The sequence below is a fragment of the Schistocerca americana genome, chromosome 11 (genome assembly GCF_021461395.2).
Source record: "Schistocerca americana isolate TAMUIC-IGC-003095 chromosome 11, iqSchAmer2.1, whole genome shotgun sequence".
In the NCBI taxonomy this organism is placed as follows: Eukaryota; Metazoa; Arthropoda; class Insecta; order Orthoptera; family Acrididae; genus Schistocerca; species Schistocerca americana.
Window position 1 is genome coordinate 111319151 of NC_060129.1, and position 23188 is coordinate 111342338.

At 41.1% G+C, this 23188-nt stretch overlaps 1 protein-coding gene across 2 annotated transcripts in view; it reads right to left on the minus strand.

Annotated features, from left to right (window-relative positions):
• Positions 1–23188, minus strand: part of LOC124554163 (solute carrier family 35 member E2A-like) — a 156744-nt gene that overhangs the window by 131385 nt on the left and 2171 nt on the right. The window lies entirely within an intron of this gene.

The following is a 23188-nucleotide window of genomic DNA, read 5'->3' on the forward strand; positions in this document are numbered from 1 at the left end:
AAACATAACAGCAATAAAAGTGAAAACAACAGGTCGAAAATAAATGTATTAATGTACTTAGATATTGAAAAGATATAATGTTCTGTCAACCACGATGTGCCGCATAAGATGCTGCTAGAAATGCAAGCTGATGAGAAACTTGGTGTTATAAGGGCAATCCTGACTAACACGAAGCCCAAAATCAAATCTCAATAATGTTTATCAAAACCTTTTGTACTCATAATAGGAGTTCCCAATCGAGATAGACTGTCATCACTCTCGTTCAACTGAAAAATAACACACGAAAGGCACGAGGGATTGAAACATTGGAACCTATTTAAATCTTTCAGGAATGGGACTAAGAAGAGTGGTGTGGAAATTGACTGTTTAGATTGTGCAGACAATATAGCCATAGTTACAGATGTTTCTGAAACAGAAACAGAACAAGTTAATGTACTGTAAGAAGAGGCAGAACAATCTGGCTCACAAACCTCTTTCAAAAATTGTAATGTCAAACCAGTGGAAAAATGCTCCTGTCAGAACAAAAAAGGCAAATATGTTCCTCATTAAAAAAAACTCTGACAGAAAGTGGGAGACCAGCTGCCTCTACTCTCGTTTCGGCATGTGAACATATTCACACGATTTTAACATAGAACATTCTAAATCCTTTGTAGTTAAGTCTCCATACTCAACATCTCCCTCCCATTGCCACCGTCTATATGTGTCTCTCCCCCACTGTCTCCTCCTCCCCCCATTGGTTTACAGTATATCCCATTGCCACTCTCCCCTCACACATGATCTCCTTTGATCTCCTTTTGTCCTTCTATCCCACTGGTACTGTATCCACCACAAGTCGGCACCTCAAAAATTCTGGGGGTCCAACTTCTTTTTTTCATATCCCCGAGTGTTTTAATTTCAGTCCAATCTGCACCCTTGCCTACACCTATGTGTTAAAGTTTGCCAGTCTGGGAGGGTCCAGACACTCCGAGCCGATGTATTGTCTCCATTCATCTCCATTTTCCCCATTTCCACTGCCCCCCTCTCTTTTGCTCCCACTACTTCTATCTCCAGTCATCTCTCTTTCTCTTTTACTGCCACTGCCTCTCACTCATCATGAATATGTCCTCTCTCTTAGGATCCCACAGCTATTGTCTTCATCCATCTCCATTTCTCTTTAACTGCCACTTTCTCTCTCCCACAATCACTGCCTCCTCTCTTTTTCTCTGCCATTGACACTGTCTCCTCTCTCTGTCTCCTCTCTAACATTCTCTTTCAGCACCACCAAGTGAAAATATATTTGCATGCCAAATTTTTGCTGAGGAAGGTGGAATGAGGACCAAGGCAGCTGGTTCCCCACTTTTCTGTCAGTCTTTTAAAGAGGAACATATTCACCTTTTTTTGTGCTCTGAAAGGAATGTTTGTGTGTTGGTTCCCTTCTTTTCCCTGATACAACAGTGTGTGTTGCATAAATAAAACAAATTCTCTCAGTCAATAGAGTTTGGACAGTTTATGTGGTGGAATGAAAGCTGTGTAGTGCTGGAATGGGAGCAGGGAGGGGGCTGGATGGGTGAGGACAGCGACTAACGAAGGTTGAGAACCGGAGGGTTACAGAAACGTAGGATGTATTGCACGGAAAGTTCCCACCTGCACAATTCAGAAAAGCTGATGGTGGGAAGGATCCACATGGCACAGACTATGAAGCAGTCATTGAAATGAAGGATATCATGTTTGGCAGTGTGTTCAGCAACAGGATGGTCCACTTGTTTCCTGGCCACAGTTTGTTGGCAGCCATTCATGCAGACAGCTTGTCGGTTGTCGTGCCCACATACGAGGGTTGCCCAGTAAATAATGCCCCATATTTTTTTTCTCCAGAAGTATTTATTCCACAACAATCAAATTTACATATGTGAAAGACTGATGCTTTGTCTACTTGCTTTATTTTTCCACATAATCTCCTTCAAGTTCGACGGCCTTTTTCCAGCGAGACACAAGAGCGTGTATTCCCTGCCGGTAAAAATCTTTACTCTGCCTACGGAGCCAGGTTGTCACTTCGTGAATCACTTCTTCGTCATCGGCAAAACGTCTTCCACGAATGAAATTCTTCATTGGCCCAAACAAGTGAAAGTCTGAAGGAGCCAAATCGGGGCTGTAGGGTGGATGGGGTAACACTATCCAACCCAGTTTCGCGATGTGTTCACAAGTCCTCAAACTTTTGTGAGGACGAGCGTTATCATGCTGAATCAAAACATCCTGTGGGTTAACATGACGCCCAAGGCGCCGGAAGCGCTGCTTAAGTTTGTCTAATGTTTTGACATAAGCCTCTGAATTAATGGTACTGCCTTTTGGCATCACATCAATGAGAATTACGCCCTCGCAATCCCAAAACACAGTCATCATGACTTTTCCGGCTGAAGGAACTGTTTTGAATTTTTTCTTCTGTGGAGAATAAGCATGACGCCATTCCATCGATTGTCTTTTTGTTTCGGGCTCAAAATGATGCACCCAAGTTTCATCACCTGTCACAATCCGTGACAAAAAGGCCTCCCCGTCAACGTGAAAGCGTCGCAACAAATCGAAAGAAATGTCTTTTCTTTGGGATTTGTGATCGACAGTAAGACACCGAGGAACCCATCTTGCACACACTTTTGAGTATCCAAGCTGATTGATAATCACATCCACACTTCCTTTGCTTACTGACAACTCCAGTGCCAATTGTCGAGTCGTAATGCGTCGATCCCGTCGAATGAGAACATCAACCCGCTGCATCATGTCAGGCGCGACAGCCGTGGGAGGCCTTCCCGACCGCAGCAAATCTCGGAGCTCCGCAGCACCGCCCTCTGATGCTTTCACCCTCTGTGCCCAGCGACCAACAGTACTCCTATCGACTGCAGATGTTCCGTAGACGTTGCAAAAGCGTTTATGAATATTGCCCACGGTTTCTTCCTCTGCTACGAGAAATTCAATCACTGCACGTTGTTTCTGACGGATGTCACTTGCAGACGCCATTTTAGAACATTCCTACACCACCGCTCTCTGTCGGAGGAAATTTAAACTTTGCGTACACACGCGGGAAACTTCAAATAACTCGCACCTAAAGTGTCACATTTCTAATATTTTTTATTTCGGAGAAAAAAAATATGGGGCATTATTTACTGGGCAACCCTCGTAGAATGCAGCACAGTGGTTGCAGCTTAGCTTGTAGACCACAAGACTGCCTTTGATGGATAAGATGGTGATAGTGATTGGACTGGAGTAGGCAGTGGTGGGAGGATGTATAGGACAAGTCTTGCATCTAGGTCTATTACAGTGGTATGAGCCACAAGGTAAGAGATTGGGAGCAGGGGTTGTGTGAGGATGGATGAGTATATTGTGTAGGTTCGGTGGACAGCGGAATACCATTGAGGGAGTGATGCGAAGGACAGTGGGCGGGATATTTCTCATTTCAGGGCACGACGAGAGGTAATTGAAACCCTGGCGGAGAATGTAATTCAGTTGCTCCAGTCCTGGATAGTACATAGTTACGACGGCAATAATTACACCTAACACAAGCACTCCGTCTTCAGGCCACAAGTGGCCCACTGGGGACCATCTGACTGCTGTGTCATCCTCAGTTGAGGATGCAGATAGGAGGGGCATGTGGTCAGCACACCGCTCTCTCACCTAACACAAGGTTAACACAAAATCATTTGCTTTACATTTTTTTCTGCATACTTTGCCCATCAATCACCATCCATCAAAAATGCCCAGCTTATGATTTGTATCATTATAAATATATTACTGAATTTTTTGTCTTTACAGTTTTACATAATTTTTGGCAGTCATTTTCCGTTCTTTTCATCCATCTTAAGACCCTTTTTAGCACTGCAGTACCACACAGGGTATATCTGTATAGGCATGGAATAGCTATTATACAGAGACAGTCCTTCATAAAGTTTTATTGGTAAAAAAGGCTGACTAAAAACATAGTTTAGTCACCTCAGAACCCTTGTGATGATCCTCGAACCCTTGACATGTGTTCACTACGTCAGTTAAAACTACACTTACACCTCAGACCAGATATTACACGCAAATTTTACACTAGTAAGTACAGTAACTTTGAACCTTGGATTTCAGTAACAGACAATGATATTCAAAAAAGTTTCAAGGTTCCCTGCAAACGGCATCTTAAGAATATATGACAAAATTTTGACAATTTGCTATGAATAGAAATTATAGCAGTGGGTATCACCACAGCTGGTGCTTTTAGCACCAAAAAATCATGGTTTTTGGAGGTTTTCTCAAACTGACAATTGGTGCTTTTACGAGCTCCACCCTAGATCACATCTACTGCAAAAGAAACACATAATTTGCTCAATTTTCCTGAGCAGGAGGAAGTGCGTAATGCTTGAATTTAAATCCTGTACTGTAGCATAGCTGCAGTATGCCTGTTCTTTTGATAGGTATACAAATGGTCACTATGTCAAGGGCAATCCGAAACACTTGCTTCCTTATCTTTGGGATCTATAGAACCTGAGGTATGGCTCCCTGAAAAATTTCATTTCTGTTCACGGCTTTTTGGAACATATTGGTTCTGCGCACTGTTGTAGTTTTTCCATGTTTGTTCAGTTGACATCCCACATCATAATGTTTATTATTAATATGATCTACAGAACAAGTAATTAACTAATGAAACCGAAAACAACAATATTATACCGCATTAACCACAGAGAAAAAAATCAAGAAGAATTTGGTACACGAGGTCTGTTCAAAAAATTCTGGAACATCCGTAATTCCACACCAACGGTGTGTTTGAGCAAAATATATTTGGTATCCCTGCACACGCATGTGTTTAATGTGTAATGCCGAATGCTTCATTATTCTGTGTCAGTCACTCACTGTTCAGCGTCTCGCACAGTTGGCAAATTTTGAGATGATAGAGCTAGATGAGCAATGCATCTGCATTAAATTTTGTGTGAAACTCAAGAAAACATTTACAGAGGCACACCAATGTGTGCAGGAAGCCTACAGTGTTACAAATCGTTCACACGGTTTAAAAATAGCCAGATGGAAGTTAAAAATGACCCTCATTGTGGATGCCCTTCAACAGCTACCGATGACACTTATGTCAGGACCGTCTATGAAACTGTGTGCAAATCTAAGACTGACTGTCCAAGAGATTGCAGAAGAACGCAACATTTGAGTTAGATCATGTCATGAAATCCTGACACTATATCGTGGTATGCATCGTGTTGCTGTCAAGTTCATTCCACAGTTCATGAGTCAACACCAGAAACACCTTTGCCTCTAAATCTGTGAAGAGTTTATGGATCACACAAATGAGAACAAGTTGTTCCTTAAGACAATCATAACTGGTGATGATACAATGCACAGGGAAGGTTCTCCAAGACAGAAAAACACTTGTCAGGTCACGCCAGGTCAAATTTCAAAGCCATACTGATAGTTTCTTTGGCTTTGAAGGATTGTTTCATCATGAATTCATGCCACAGGGACAAACTGTTAATTGATGGTACTATCGGGAGGTGTTGCAATGCCCGTGAGACAACGTGAGATGGAAATGGCCTGAAATGTGGCAAGACAATTCATGGGTCTTGCTTCACGATAACACACTCCCACATCTCTGTTGGTGTGTGACTACAGAAAAAAAAAAAAAAAAAAAAAAATCACTCTGCTGCCTCATCCTCCATACTCTACAGACCTGGCTCCTGTGGACTTTTCTTTTATTTCCAAAGCTGAGAATCCCATTGAAAGGACAAAGATTTGCAACGATAGATGAGATAAAAAAGAAAATTTACAGATGGCGGTTCACTTGATCCAGCAAGAGGCATATCAAAACTGCTTCCGGAAGTGGAAATAGCCTTGGGAGCAGTGTATCAATAGTGGAAGAGAGTATTTTGAAGGAGATCATGCACAATAAGTAAAAGGTAAGCACAGAAAATGTTATGGAGAAAGTTTTGGAATTTTTTGAATAGACCTTGTACAACCAAAAGACACACAAATTTGGGTCATCTTCAGAACAGCTGGAGCAGTTGAGACTTGTGAAGACAAAAATGAACAACTCTTGCTACATGGTTAGATTAGATTAGATTAGTTTTCGTTCCATAGATCCGTGCTGAGGAGATCCTCATGGATGTGGAACATGTCAATTTTTTTTTTTTTTTTTAAGCTGAAATAACAATACTAATAGTATGAATATATACAATACATCATTTGTTTCTATTAAAAAATTCGTCAATGGAGTAGAAGGAGTTGGCCACTAGTAAGTCTTTCAGGTTCCTTTTAAACTGATCTTTATTTGTAACTAATTTTTTTATGTTTACTGGCAAATTATTGAAGATGTGTGTTCCTGAGTAGTGGACCCCTTTTTGAACTAAAGTAAGTGCTTTTAAGTCCTTGTGCAGATCATTTTTGTTCCTGGTATTGTACGTATGAACTGAGCTGTTTGTTGGAAAAAGAGATATATTATTTAGGACAAATTTCATTCACGAGTAAATATACTGAGAGGCAGTAGTTAGTATACCCAGTTCTTTGAAGAGGTTTCTACAGGACGTCCGTGAATTTACTCCACAAATAATACGTATTACACGCTTTTGGACTCTGAAAACTTTTGTTTGACTTGAAGAGTTACCCCAAAATATTATACCATATGACATTATGAAAGTAGGCAAAGTATGCAAGCTTTTTCATTTTTATGTCGCCTATGTCTGCTAACACTCGAATTGCAAATACAGATTTGTTAAGGCGTTTCTGCAGTTCTGTGGTGTGCTCTTCCCAACTGAATTTATTATCAAGTTGTAATCCCAGGAATTTAAGACTGTCAACCTCTTCTATCTGCTCTTCTTCGTATTTTATGCATATGCTGGGTGGAAACCTATTACAGGTTCTGAATTGTATATAGTGAGTTCTTTTCGAATTTTAATGTCAGTGAGTTGGCTTTAAACCATTTATTAATATCCATGAAAATATCATTAGCAGATCTTTCTAGAACTACACTTGACATACTATTTATTGCAATACTTGTGTCATCTGCAAACAAAACGAACTCTGCTTGTGGCAGTGTAACTGATGAGAGATCATTAATGTACACAAGAAAAAGCAATGGCCCTAAGATGGATCCTTGTGGGACACCACATGTAATTTCTTCCCATTCTGATGATGACTGATGACTTAATTCACTAGTCCCTTGCACTGACACCCTTTGTTTCCTGTTAGTGAGGTATGACTTGAACCATTTTGCAGCACTGCCCATGACACCATAGAATTCTAATTTACTTAAAAGGATGTTGTGGTTCACACAATCAAATGCCTTTGACAAATCACAGAAAATACCCGCTGCTTGTAATTTGTTATTTAATGAATTAAGTACATTTTCACTTCAGAAATTCAAACTGTGCTCTTGATAATATGTTATTTGTGGTCAGATGGTTGAGCAGCTGCCTGTACATTACTTTTTCTAAAATTTTTGAGAATGCTGGCAAAAGTGAAATCGGTCTGTAGTTTGATGGTATCTCTTTATCCCCTTTCTTGAATATAGGCTTAACATCTTCATATTTTAGGCAGCCAGGAAATGTCCCAGTTATAATTGACTGGTTAGACAGGTAACTTAGAATTGTACTAAACTCACAAGAACATGCCTTAATTAACTTTGCTGATATTTCATCGTACCCACTAGAATGCTTTGTTTTTAAAGATTTTATTATGGAAGTTATTTCTTTTGGTGAAGTGAGTGATATATTCATGTACTTGAAGCTATTTGTGAAGGCTAGTTTCAGATATTCAAGGGCATTATTTACTGATCCTGAAAGTCCCATTCTATCAGTAACGGATATAAAGTACTTGTTAAATAGATTTGCCACACTATGCCCATCAGTTACTAATGTGTCATCTACCCTTAGTGCTATTTGCTCCTGTTCCTTTCTGGTTCTACCAATCTGCTCTTTCTCTATATCCCATATTGTTTTTATTTTGTTCCCTGACATTGCTATCTTCTTCTCGTAGTGCATTTGTTTAGACGTCTGAATTACTTTTTTTAATGTTTTGCAGTATTCCTTGTATTTAGCTAAATCATCAGCATTGGAGCTATTCTTGGTCGACAGATACATTTCCCTTTTTGTCTTACAGGAAATCTTTATTCCTTGTGTAATCCATGATTTTATTATAGACTTCTGTTTAATTTGAGTAACTTTTAGAGGAAAACAGTTTTCAAACATGGTATTGACATTGTTCATGAATGTGTTACATTTTTCATTCATGTCATGAGCACTATAAACATCTTTCCAGTTCATATCTTTGAGCAGTTTTCTAAAACACTCAATTTTTGGTTGATTGACTACTCTCCTGTACTCAGATTTAGCAGTCTTGATAATCTGCTTAGAATTTACATCTAAAACAAGGAGCAGCATGTCATGATCTGATAGTTCATTTATAACAGGTTTTATGATATGATTTTGTTCCTTTGATTTGTCTATAAAAATGTTATCAATGGCTGTCCTTGAGGATTTAGTGAGCCTAGTTGGAAAGTTTACAGTGTGAGTTAGATTGAAAGACAACATTACTAACTGCAGTTAATGTTTACTGGAAGATTGCAATAGAAAATCTGTATTAAAGTCACCAGCAATCAAAATTTCTTTGTTTCTTCCTGCTAAATAACCCAAAAGAGCTTCTAGATGATCTAAGAATAGATTATAATTTCCTGCAGGTGCTCGGTAAATAGTTATTATTATATAGGATCTGTTATGGAACTCTACTTCTGTTGCACATGCTTCTAGATGCTGCTCTAAACAGAATTTATTAATGTCAATGTTCTTGAATTTATGGCAGTTTTTGATAAATGTGGCAACTCCTCCTCCATCCATATCTACTCTGCAGAAGTAGGAAGCTAGCTTAAATCCTGAAATGTCTAACATATCTATATCAGTGGTCACTTGATGTTCAGAGAGGCAGATTATGTCAATTTGGTTAGATGAATTCAGTTCATCGATACAAATGAGTAGTTCATCAACTTTATTTCTAAGTCCCGGAATGTTCTGGTGTAATAAAGATAACTGATACTGCATACTAATAGGATTGTAACTGCTTTGGTGAAGATGAATTGGCAGTTTCTGATTACTTTCTGTTAAACACTGTTTAAATGGAGGCTGTATGATAAAATCTGACTCCTGTTCATCTGTTTTCTCAAACTGAGTGTGTCTGCCAATCTCTCTTAAAACTCGTTTTCTTCCCCCCTTCCATATCCTAAAAAAGGCATCCCTCTGACACATGTGACCACTGGTATTTTACCACTTGTGCCAGTGTCCCCCCTTAAGTTTTCTGCAATCAACCCAGACAGTTTTCCCTTCCCTTTCTTATTGAGGTGAAGGCCATGCCTAGTGTAGTCCCACCTATCGATAGCATCCACAGGAATCAAATCAATATGGGACCCTATATCCGTCCTAAGCAGCCACTCCAACTCCAAGTTCACCCTCCCTACGGAAGAGTTCAAATGAGGCCGATCATGGCGTCTCAACACAGACACAAATCCCACACTCATATGCTTCGTTGCTGATGCTATCTCCACCAGGTCACTCTCTATGGAATATTCAGAGTCTCTGTCAATGCTATTTCCCGGACCACCCACTATAACCACGGCATCCTCCTTTGTGAAATCCTTGCATAAAGCACCTACATCCTCGAATGGTCAGACCAATGGAATGCTAGACATACCAGGCTTAAACAGAAAAACAAAAACTGAGAACAACTGTCATAACGGTAGTAAGCTTATTGCGGTCCTTACTTGTGGAACACTTACAAAACAATACAAAAGCAAGATACAAGAGGCGTTACAAATGAAGACTAGATGCAAGAAAGGAGACGGATCTTATCTGCTTCTTTTCATTTACATCTTAAAAATGTTCATTTAAGAAAGGAGTAAACTACTGAACGAAGAAGTAGGAAATGAAGACTGGTTTCTACAGATGATTTGGTCATTTTTGCCAACATCAGTTCGGCAATCAGAAAAACATTGTCATTGTTGTCTTCACTTCAATGACTGGTTCAATTCAACTACTCTGTGCAAGCATCTTCATCTCCACAAAACTGCTACAATGAACATCCCTTTGAACCTAGTTACTATATCAAAATCTTGGTCTCCCTCTACAATATTTAGCCCCATACTTCCCTCCATCACCAAATATTCCTTGATACCTAAGGAGGTGTTCTATGAGCCAATTTGATTCAGTACTAATCTGATCAGTCCATATAATCTCCAACATTCTGCTGTAGGAACAAATTTCAAAAGCCTCTGTTGTCTTCTTGTTTGAACTGCTTATTGTCCATATTTCATTCCCATACACGACTACACTCAAAATAAACGCCTTCAGAAGAGACTTTCTAACATTTTCATTTATATTAAATGTTTTTTTTAAGAGGTGGAGCCCCTCCACGCCCACACAAAAGGTCTACTGGGGTGTCGCAGGATGTGGGTATTGTGAGGTTTGCGTATGTCTGGTCAAGGTTAACCATTAATACGTCTCATAAAATGTTAGTTAACTTCCATTTTTCAGAAGTGATATTCTCGCTGTTGGTAATTGCATTTTATATCCCCTCTACTTTGATTGTATATCCCCTCCACTTTGATTGTCAGTTATCTAGTTGATAAAATAGTAAAACTCATCAACTGCTAAGCTGTCATTTACTAATCTAATTCCCTCATCATTTCATTACTCAAATGGTCATGCTCCTCACATTCCACAGTGTGTCAGACAGCTCCTGCCCTTATCTGAGCAGTGGCTGCTGTCACTGCACGTGTTGATGCATTCCAGCTGACCCAGTGAAACCTCTTATCCGGTAACAGACTCGCAAGGCCGTTCTGACAAGCACTGATAAGATAAATGCTACATGTGTCACACTTCCATTGACTTCATTGCAGAGCATTCTGAGAGTGCTCTGCCACTATCATCACCCACACAAAAAAGGACAAAAGACAGCACGATGAGTCGAGGAAGAATTACCGCCCCTTTTATTTGCTGAATAGTTCAAGATATCAAAATGACATTTTTATCAAATGATAAAATACAGGAAATGGAGAGTGGGAAAGCAAGAATGACTGGACAAGAAATACAAAGTTGTAGATGCATGCATCACTAGGAGAATGACAGATGCAGTGTCTAGGAGACTTATTGAGAAAAGAGAAGAAATTGTATGAATATCAACAGCACAGAAGGCAAGCCAGTACTAAACAAAGAAGGGAAAGGTGAAAGGAATATCCAAGGTGCCCCACCAAAAATTGTCAGTATTCAAGGACACAACAGAAACAATCATTCTAAACAAAAAAGTCTACTAAATGTGGGCTGTAAAATGCATATCATCAAAGCTATGAGCACTCATCTTCAAATCAAGTGCTTAGCTTAAGAGCTATGAACACTTGTTCATCTTTGCTACTGTGAAACACACCTCTATTGAGCAAAGGCTCATAGCTCTTCAGGCATGCATAAAACAGCCTATGTTTTCTAGACTTTTTTTGCTTCAAATGGTAGTTACTGTCATACCCCTAAAGATTGGTCAGACCTCCTGGGACACCCTGTATAGAGCGGCAATACAAGGGAAATGAAATGAACCTTAAGAAAATATTATACACTACTGGCCATTAAAATGGCTACACCAAGAAGAAATGCAGATAATAAACGGGTATTCATTGGACAAATATATTATACTAGAACTGACACGTGATTACATTTTCACGCAATTTGGGTGCATAGATCCTGAGAAATCAGTACCCAGAACAACCACATCTGGCCGTAACAACAGCCTCGATATGCCTGGGCATTGAGTCAAACAGAGGTCGGATGGTGTGTACAGGTACAGCTGCCCATGCAGCTTCAACACGATACCACAGTTCATCAAGAGTAGTGACTGGCGTATTGTGATGAGCCAGTTTCTCAGCCATCAATGACCAGACATTTTCAGTTGGTGAGAGATCTGGAGAATGTGCTGGCCAGGGCAGCAGTCGAACATTTTCTGTATCCAAGAAGGCCCGTAAAAGACCTGCAACATGCGGTCGTGCATTATCCTGCTGAAATGTAGGGTTTCATAGGGATCGAATGAAGGCTAGAGCCACGGGTCGTAACACATCTGAAATGTAACGTCCACTGTTCAAAGTCCCATCGATGCGAACAAGAGGTGACCGAGACTTGTAACCAGTGGCACCCCATACCATCACCCCGCGAGATACGCAGGTATGGCGATGACGAATACATGCTTCCAATGTGCGTTCACCGCGATGTCACCAAACACGGATGCGACCATCATGATGGTCTAAACAGAACCTGGATTCATCCAAATAAATAACGTTTTGCCAGTCGTGCACCCAGGTTCGTCGTTGAGTACACCATCGCAGGCGCTCCTGTCTGTGATGAGGCATCAAGGGTAACCGCAGTCAGTCTCCGAGCTGATAGTCCATGCTGCTGCAAATGTCGTCGAACTGTTCATGCAGATGGTTGTCGTCTTGCAAATGTCCCCATCTGTTGACTCAGGGATCGGGACGTGGCTGCACGATCCGTTACAGTCGTGCAGATAAGATGCCTGTCATCTCGACTGCTAGCGATATGAAGCCATTGGGATCCAGCACGGCGTTCCGTATTACCCTCCTGAACCCACCGATTCCATATTATTCTAAGTCACTGGATCTCAACCAACGCGAGTAGCAATGTCTTATTACGATAAACCGCAATCGCGATAGGCTACAATCTGACCTTTATCAAAGTTGGAAATGTGATGGTACGCATTTCTCCTCCTTACACGAGGCATCACAACAACGTTTCACCAGGCAACGCCGGTCAACTGCTGTTTGTGTACGAGAAATCGGTTGGAAACTTTCCTGATGTCAGCACATTGTAGGTGTCGCCATCGCCGCCAACCTTGTGTGAATGCTCTGAAAAGCTAATCATTTGCATATCATAGCATCTTCTCCTCGTCGGTTAAATTTCGCATCTGTACCACATCATCTTCGTGGTGGTAGCAATTTTAATGGCCAGTAGTGTAGAAAGGGAAGAGAAAGTAGATGAAGACGAGATGGAAGACGTGATACTGTGAAAGAAATCTGAAAGAGAATTGAAAGACCTGTGTCGAAAACAGTCCCCTCGAGAGAACATCATTCCTTCAGAATTACTGAGATCTTAGGAATAGTCAGTTATGATAAAACTATTTCACCTGCTGTGTAAGATATACTAAACAGCGAAGTACTATCAGACCTCAAGAAGAAGGCAATAACTACAGAACCAAATGCCAATAGTTGCGGATATAGCTGAATTATCAGTTTAACAAATCATGGTTGCAAGGTTCTGTTATGAATTATTTGCAGAGTAATGAAAAAATCAGTAGAGGCCAACCTTGCCGGAGATCAGTCTGAGCTCTACAAAAATATAAAAACATATAAGGCAAAAATTATAACAAATTAACTCAGAAATTTTTAGCATTTGTAGGTTTGGGGGAAAAAAACCCTTTGACAATGTTGACTCTACTACACTTACTGAAATTTTAATGGCAGCAGGTACAAAAGACAGGGGCTGAAAGGTTTTGTACAACTCGTACGGACACGAGGCAGCACTTATAGGAGTCAAAGCACATGAAAGGGAAGCAGTGATTAATAAGGGAATGAGATAGGGCAGGTCCGTGGCCTAAACCCAATTTTATTCAATCTGTACATTGAGCAAGTAGTAAAGGAAATCAAAGAAAAATTTGTAAAAGCAATTAAAGTTCAGGGAAAAGAAATAAAAACTTCAACGTTTGCCGATGACATTGTAATTCTGTCAGAGATGGCAAAGGACTCGGAAGAGCAGCTGAAATGAATGGATAGTATCTTGGAAAAATGAAATTCAACAAAAGTAAAACAAGGACAACAGAATACAGTCAAATTAAATTAGGAGATAATGAAGGAATTAGACAAGTAAATGTGAGACTTAACAAAGTCCAAGCGTTTTGTTATTTGTGCAGCAAATTGACCAATGAGGGTCAAAGCAGAGAGGATATAAAGTGCATACTAGCTACAGCAAGGAAAGTATTTCTGAAAGAGAGGAACTGGTTAACATCAATATGAATTTAAGAGTCAGGAATCCACTTGTGGAGGAATTTGTATGAAGTGTAGCTTGGTAGAGAAGTGAACTGTGAACGATAATTTGTTTTTGATTGCAGCCAAAGTTACCTATCTGTCAGTAGTTCTTAAGGTAGCCACTGTGGTCTGCTACGTTACTATTATGTACTTCACTGTCCTGAGTGTTTAAGTGCCATCACCTCGACCAACCAGGGTAGCCGAGAGCGCTAACGCGCTGCTTCCTGGACTCGGGTAGGCGCGCCGGCCCCGGATCGAATCCGCCCGGCAGATTAATGACGACGGCCAGTGTGCCGGCCAGCCTGGATGTGGTTTTTAGGCAGTTTTCCACATCCTCCTAGGTGAATACCGGGCTGGTCCACACGTCCCATCTCAGTTACACAGCTCGCAGACATTTGAAACACGTTCACGCTATTTCACAATTTACACTAGACGCAGACAGCTGGGGTACACTAGTTCCGTCCCGGGGGGTATGGGGGTATGGGGTGGCGGCAGGAAGGACATCCGGCCATCCCTTAACTTAACCATACCAAATCCGTACTTAGCCCTGCCGACCCTGCGTACAATGCGGGATAAAGGCAGTAGCAAAAGAAAAAAAGAAAAGACTAGTTGTTTCTCCTCCCAGCGCATGTCTCCTTACCCTGCAATGGTCTAGGGGGAGGCAAGGCTCACTTCCTGCAAGCCCCCAGTCTCCTCTGACAGTCGGCCAGCTTACAGTAAATACACTGCATGCATTTTTGAAAAGCTGCTGTATTCATCAGCTGAACACGTGCACAAATGTCCTGTATAGTAATCATACACACATTCATTATAAATGTCCTGTATAGTAATCATACACACATTCATTATACGAGACACAAGGATCACTACTATTCAATATTTTTAAGGTTCCGTACCTCAGCCAGTAAAAATGGAACCCTTATAGGACAGCTTCATTGTCCGCCTGTCTGTCTGTCGAACTGTTAAGAATCTTTTCCTTCAGGAACAGGTAAACGTATTACGTTGAATTTTATGTCCTATACTAATGTCTACAGTCCCTTGGCGGCATAAAAAATTTAATCTTCTCAGCCCATGTCATCAAAAGTTATGGCCATCTACTAAAGCATTTTGAAATTCAGAAATTCTCTCATCGAAAACTATAGCGTACTTTCCATTGACATAGAATCATGAAATTTGGCATGAAGCTTGGTTTCACAGTACAACTAACAGAAAGAAATCTGAAAATTGTTAAGCTGTAATTATATCACATAAAAAATTACCCTTTTGCCATTAAAGTTACATTGCATTCATCATCCAGCAAACGCATATCAGAAAAATATTACATTATGCAAACATAAAATGTAAGCTGTAGCCATGTTTTAGTAAGTAAATAAAAGTATTCTATTAAACCACCTCTCTACATACACAAACTGAAGTCCCTGCTCATTTCCTTTTGCATCTCCAGGTTTGTCTCAGGAACTCCTGTAGATATTTGATACAGTCTTGGTATACCTAGGACTGATAACTTGCCTGCATCAATATCAATAAAAGGGAAAAATTCACAGGATGGATGCATACAGAATTAAATTTGTATGGAACTCCTACTCGCATCTGACCGCTTTTTCTTTGTCTCCCCCCACCCTCCTTTTTTTTGTGCGATTGCTACACTGTGTAACGCATCCACGTTTAGTTTTGTTTTCTTTGAATAGCCGCCTGCTTGATGGTCACTGACCTACTTCTAATCTTAGTCTATTTAAGCTCTGTTCCTCTGCACATAGCAAATAATAATGTATTGATGAGGATCTGCAAGAACACAATTTTCATTTGATCCTCAAACACATTATACCACAGTTGTAGCATCTTCAGTGGGTTTCTTCTTTTATGCCTTTTTTTTACATTATGTGTGCCTTGTGGCTGACAGCAGAAATCAGCCTAAAGCCTATATCAAAACAACATACCATTACTGTGGTAAAAGTGCACTTATGGTGTCAGTGTGCTGACTGTAACAACACTAATGTTGAAGGAACTGAATATGAAAAATTGTGAAACGGCTGTTGGTAACCAACTGAATTGCTCATTCGTAATTTCCTATGGTTCATTAATTAAACTGACAAATGTTGTCACCGCAAAGAGTGTATGACAATAACTGTAAGATACACACTAAACGTGCTAACATAGATTATAGGATGTATCGGAAATACAATTTATTTTGTAAAACTAAACTTCTTCGCGCAAAAAAGTTAATTTATGAAAGCTTTATAGTAAATGTTTCAAACAAGTGCAAAGCGACATGGTAGATGTGACATGGCAGATCATCACAGAAGAACACAATCACACCCACATACAAGAAGTGTCACTTGAATCAGATCAGTCGAGCAACTTATTTGCATCTTCAGTAAAAGAATAAAGATGAACAAGGTATCCGACACTAGCACAAAGAGAGGTGAAGTACGCTAGTACTAACATTTTCAATCCTCTACCATACACTATCAATTGTATGAGACACAATAAATCTTTATTTAAATATGATTTATGAAAGTATGTTTGTTAAAGGAAAGTTGTTGCAGAATATAAATACACTGGGATTAAAGGAGACTATTCCCCAAAATGCAGAAACATCAAGTTGTCGGTAGGCACAAACAAAAGAAAGAACTAGAATACATAAGTACACATGCGTGCCCCCCCCCCCCCCCCCCCCAAAACACACACAAGCATACGTACGCTTATGTCTCTATGTGGTGCTGGTTAAATTGACAGTGCAAACAATAGTTGTCCGGTGGTGTCTGGTTGGGTGGATATAGGGAGAGGGAATAGGGTTGGGTGGCTAGCGGTTCGGAAGAACGTCAAATTTCCAGCTAGGAATGCAAGAGGGTAGGATGGAAGATATAGCTGTCGTGGCCAGTGGAAAGCGGCACACACTGAATGCGATGTGAGGATGTGAACTGCGAGGGGGTGACAGGTGGAGGCAGGGGGAACAGTCAGGTGGTGGGTGCGGAGACAATGGATTACCTGAGATTGAAGCCAGAGCGATTACGTAAGTGGAGAATGTGCTATAGGAATAACTCCCACATGCTTAGTTCAGAGAAGCTATGGGTGGAGGGAGGGATCCAGTTGGCTCAGGTTGTGAAGCAGCCACTGAAACTAAACAGGTTGTTCCAATGGTTGGTCAACTTTGTTCTCAACAACAGTTTGGCGGCGGCTGTTCATCCTGGCGGTCCACTGATTGGTAGTCATTCCAATACAAAAGGCTGTGCAGTATTTGCAGCAGAGTTGGTATATGATATGGCCGCTTTCAAAAGGGGCCCTGCCTCTGATGGAGTCATAAGCCGGGTCGACAGAAGTGTCCGATCCCACGCGTCGGCTTTGACCCGTGACGTAAGGGTGTTGTGTGTGACGTCATGACGGCGCGGAGTTTGGTTTGTGAGTGTGGTAGGTTTGTAGATGTCGTCGTGTTGTGGTTTGTTGTGCTTTCTGGTGGTGGGTTCAGGGTTTTCGTTTGTGTGGTGTATTGGGCTTAGTTTGCTTTTGCTCATTATCCAGAATTGTTCTAGTGTCGGCTGTGTTTGTAGTGGAATTCGTTTCAGTGAGTTAACGATTTTGTTTGAAGGTTAATTTAGTGTTGTTCGCTGTACGTCGTGTGGTAATTTTAGTAAAATTAATCGGTTGTTGTTCTTGTTCAGGGATGGATGTGACAGATAAAATTAACAGTGTGCAGGTCAAGGGAAGTGTTCGATCCCAATGTGTGGCTGTGTACGTTGGTATTGGTATCGGGAGATGTTTTTGAGCTATATAGGCCAAGGGAAGTGTTTGATCCTAATTTATGGGATAGGGAGCTGCTGTTGAGCTATATAGGTGAAGGGAAGTGTCCGATTCCAGATGATACAGTGTTTAGTGGCATTTGGGGAGTTTTGTGATGTCGGTTTTTTCGTCGTTTTGTGTGGTTTTCTATGGGGTTGGGTGTCTAAATTTGTTTATATTTAGTTTGCCCCCACCCAAAAACACCCCATTTCCCGCGCTTGTCCCGTTAGTGTCATTAGGCTTTTTGTGGAAAGTGTTTGTTTGTTTTTCGATGCATTTTCGTCCTCATAATGTGTACATAACGACTTTATATGCGCCATATTGGAATCGTGGTTTATGGTCGTTTCCGTATTTCCCATAAGCCTGGTCAGGACTGGAGTTGGAGGTGCTGGGTGTGTGGATCGGTAAGGTCTCGCACCTCGGTCTGCCACAGGGATAGGGCAACGGAATACCACATTAGGAGGGGGTGGGAAAGGTCTCGAGTACAATGTCTCTCATTCCAGGAACTTAAGACGTATGCTCCTGTGCTCTGACCTGCGAAGAAAATATAGAAATTTTAACTACTGAGCTACATTCATGTACTGTAACATCCGTGTACAAACCACCCAGTGCGAGGTTCAAATTTACGGAGCCTGGAAATTTTCATTCAAAAAACATTAAAGTTGTACTAGGAGATTTTAACTGTCACGGTCTCGCATGGGGTTATAAAGAGACAAATGACGATGGCGAAATGCTGGAGATCTGGGCAGACCAGGCTCAACTGAAATTGATACATGACCCAAAGTTGCCTGCATCATTTAACAGCGGAAGATGGAAACGAGGATATAATCCAGATAACATCTTTGTCTCAGAAAAGGTATCCCTGCAAACTGTAAAGCAAACAGAGGACCCAATTCCAAGATCGCAACACAGAGCAATAACTTGCTGCATTACTGCAGTAATCAAATCAGATGTAATGCCCTTCAAGAGACGCTTCAATTTCAAAAAAGCTCATTGGGAACTTTTCACAGAGGACCTTGATAAGGGGATCTTGGAAATTAAACCAGAGATACAATCATATGAAACTTTTATAGACCTTGTCAAGAAAATCTCTCGACGGCACATACCTAGAGGGTGCCGCACCCAGTATATCGCTGGACTCAATGGTAGCAGCAAGGAAGCTCCGAAAAAGTATGAGAACTGTATAATAAGGACCCCCTCTCAGAGGAAACTATCCAGGCAGGTGAGGTACTGATGCCTGGTATCTCCGAAGCGAGAAAGGAAAAGTGGTGTAACCTCCTACAAGAGACAGACATGAAGCACAGCAGTAGGAAGGCATGGAAACTGGTCAAAAGTCTCAACAACGACCCAACAGAACCACAACCAAATTACAGTGAAGTTACACCTGATCAGATAGCTCACCAACTACTCATGAACGGAAAAATGAGGAGATTAGCTTCCTAGCTCGCCCGTTCTTCATTCAGGAGCTACAAGATGCCATCAACGATTTGAAAAACAATAAGGCCGCTGTCCTCGACGATCTGAGCAAATTAAGCATTTTGGACCGGGAGTACAAGCATGGATCCTAGAGCTAATGAATAACTGTATCACAACAATGCAAATTCCTAAATTGTGGAGGAAAGTTCGGGTTATTGCGTTATTAAAACCAGGGAAAGACCCAGCTGAAGCTAACAATTTCCGGCCTGTCTCACTGCTTTGTCATTTATTTAAAGTGCTGGAGCGAATGATCCTCAAACGCATAGCTGATTATGTGGACAAAGCCCTCATTAACGAACAAGCTGGATTTCGACCAGGAAAATCATGCTGTGGCCAAATCCTTAATCTCACACAGTACATCGAAGACGGCTATCAGAGAGGAGAAGTAACTGGGGTCGCATTCCTGGATCTCAGTGCTGCGTATGACACAGTTAACCATAAGTTGCTTACCCAGAAAGTGTATAATGTCACTAAGGACTACACCCTTTCTATGTTCGTGCAATGCATGCTACAGAACAGACGCTACTATGTAACCTTACAATCTAAAAACAACCGATGGAGGACACAGAAAAATGGACTTGCACGGGGTAGTGTCTTGGCTCCAATATTATTTAACATCTATACCAATGATCTTCCCATCAGCCACCAGACACGAATGTTCATATATGCTGATGATGCAGCAGTGGCCACTCAGGATAAAACCTTTGAACAAGTGGAGGAGAACCTCACAGGAGCCTTAACAGAACTTGCTACCTATTACGACGGCAATAATCTCAAACCAAACCCTAGTAAATCTCAAGTATCTGCCTTCCATCTTAGGAACAAACAAGCCAAACGGAAACTCCGAGTCATGTGGCAAGGGGAAGAGCTGAAACATACAAACAGCCCAAAATACCTGGGACTAACACTGGACAGAGCACTTACTTTTAAGCAGCACTGTCACAACACTAAAAAAAAGGTCTGTGCCAGGAACAACATACTGCGGAAGCTAACAGGTTCATCATGGGGAGCTCAACCACATGTTTTGCGCACCACGGGTCTGGTGCCGAGTATCTCAGCAGCGGAATATGCGGAGCCAGTTTGGAGGAACTCTGCTCACACTAAGCAAGTTGACGTCGCCGTAAACGAAACTGTACGTATTGCCACAGGATGCCTCAAACCAACTCCCACAGACATCATTTATCCCATCACAGGCATAGCACCACCCACTATCCGCAGACAAGTAGCCGCCGAGATCGAAAGATCAAAACAAAAGAATGATCCTCGACACCCGATGCATATGCACCGAAAACGTGTCCGGCTGAAATCCCGCGAGAGTTTCATTGAAACTACTTAAGAGCTCGCCACCGAGCCCGTCGCAAGGCGGCTATCTCTTTGGGAAGAAATGGTGCCACACTCCGCAATGGAACTACTTGAGGAGGGATCTGCAGGATTTCAACTACCTTTCACAACTTGGAGGTCATTAAACCGGCTGCACACTGGAGTAACTGGGTGCAAATCAAACCTATTTAAATGGGGTTACAGTGATAGCGATAGGTGTGAATGCGGAGCAATACAGGACTTGGACCACCTACTGATTTGCCCAGATATTTCTATAACATGCACTAAAGATGATATTTTGAAAGTCAATGACAAAGCAAACTACATTGCTAAGTACTGGGAAGGGAAGATATAATTGGTGCATCCGGATACGGAAGAAGAAGAAGAATTCCAGGGCAGGACGAGAGATAATCGAAGCCCTGGCAAAGGGTATGGAAATACGGAAGCGTCCGATCCCACCCGTGTGCTTTGACCCATGACGTCACAAATATGGCGGAAACAAAAACACACACACACACACACACTTTCCACAAGAAGCCTAACGACACTAACGGGACAAGTGCGGGAAATGGGGTGTTTTGGGTGGGGGGGGCAAACTAAATATAAACAAATTTAGACGCCTTGCGTAGCTACAACGTGTAAGTGAAGACAGCCATGCATGAATATCCACCCACCTCCCCAGGGGTCGTAACCCCTGCAACCCATAGAAGATAAAGATGCTTCAGTAGCTGATTAGTGTTTTTTGTCTTTTTTTAAAAAAAAAAAATCTTATGGGATAGAACGAACAGATCAGAAAGATAAATATAATAAACTAAAACAGAAATTCGAGGAAACAGATAATTAAAATAAGTAATAAGTGTTTTTAAATTAAAAAAAAAAAAAAAATCTCATAAGATAGAATGAACAGATCAGAAAAGTAAATAAAATAAGATAAAACAGAACTGGAGACAGCCACACTCAAACCAAACTCCACGCCGTCATGACGTCACACACGACAACACCCTTACGTCACGGGTCAAAGCCGACGCATGGGATCGGACGCTTCTGTCGACCGAAGGGTATAGTTTAGTTGTCACAGTGCGGAGTGATATTGGGTGAAGAGGGGGGGCACTCCTATGTAACTGATTCTTGTGGGAAGGTTGGGTGTGTGTGAGAAAATGACACAGAAAATCTGTTTGTGGACTACGTTAGAGGGGTACTGTCTGCCTGTAAAGGCCTTCGTGAGCCCTTCCGCATACTAGACAAGGGAGTTCTCGTCAGTGCAGATACGCTGTTCATAGTTCGCTAGGTTGTATGGGAGAGACTTCTGCCGAAATGCAGGTACTGTTGGTGGTTAGTGGGTTTAATGTGAAAAGAGGTGTGGAAGTCTATGCCCAGGAAGGCGGGGTGTTGGGCAGGACCAGGTGAAGCGGATGGGAGGAAAGGTGTTCAGATTGTGAAGGAATGTGGATAGGGCGTCCATATCATGAAGATATCACCAACGAACCCTTTCCTGCTCCTTGTGTACATAAATGATATACACACATCTCACAGCTATTAAACCTATGCAGATGATAGATCTCTGTCATTTGTTGAAAAACAAACTGATGAATTAACACTGGTTGCAGCTGAGGCACTACATCAAATAATTACTTATTTTCAGGACCAATGTTTGAAGGTAAATATCAGCATATCAGAGTTATTGCAATTAAACTTGTCTCCGTCAGTAATCTACACGGGATTCAAGCAGTAGATACAGAAGACTGTATATTTCTTGGTATTTACACAAAAACCTATGTAGGTAAACCATATCAATTTTGTATGTAATAAAATTGGGAGTTCAGTACATCTAATTAGCCAGCCATCAGAAGTAGTTTCCAATCAGACATCAAAAACAATTTATTACGGGGTAACCATTGCACAGATTAATTATGTGACAGATATGTGGGGCTGCGTTGCTAACATACATATGAACGATATATTATTCCCGCAGAAAAGAGCAATCAGGATTATCCATAGAATACGGTCACTGAGATTCCTGCAGGGAAATCTCGGTACATGATAAATATCTCACCATCTACCCACTGCATATTTAGAAATTAATTACGTTTTTTTGCGACACACAAAAGCAAATCAACCAGGTGCCCTGATTTTCATGTCTATAATACATGAAAGAAAGACTGCTGCTACAGACAAAGAACTACACTAAAAACAACAGACCATAGTCCATGCATTAACAGCCAGATATGGTATAACAAACTGCCAAGCTCTATAAGCCGTCACAAAGGGAACTTACTCAAAGTGAAACAGAAATCGTTCTTGATTGATAACTGCTTATACTCACCGAGTAAATATATTAAACTAAATTGAAATCTCTATACATTTTGTTATGTAAAAGCTGTTCATTTGTAATAATTACGATGTAATATCCAATTGTGCTGTCTTTACTAAGTACAATGATACCACATATACGTTATCACTTACGCATACATACAATATAACTGCTCTCTGTGCAGAACTTGTAAATTCTGTTTTCTTACTAAGTACACATATTTGTGTTACATGTAAGTCTGTATG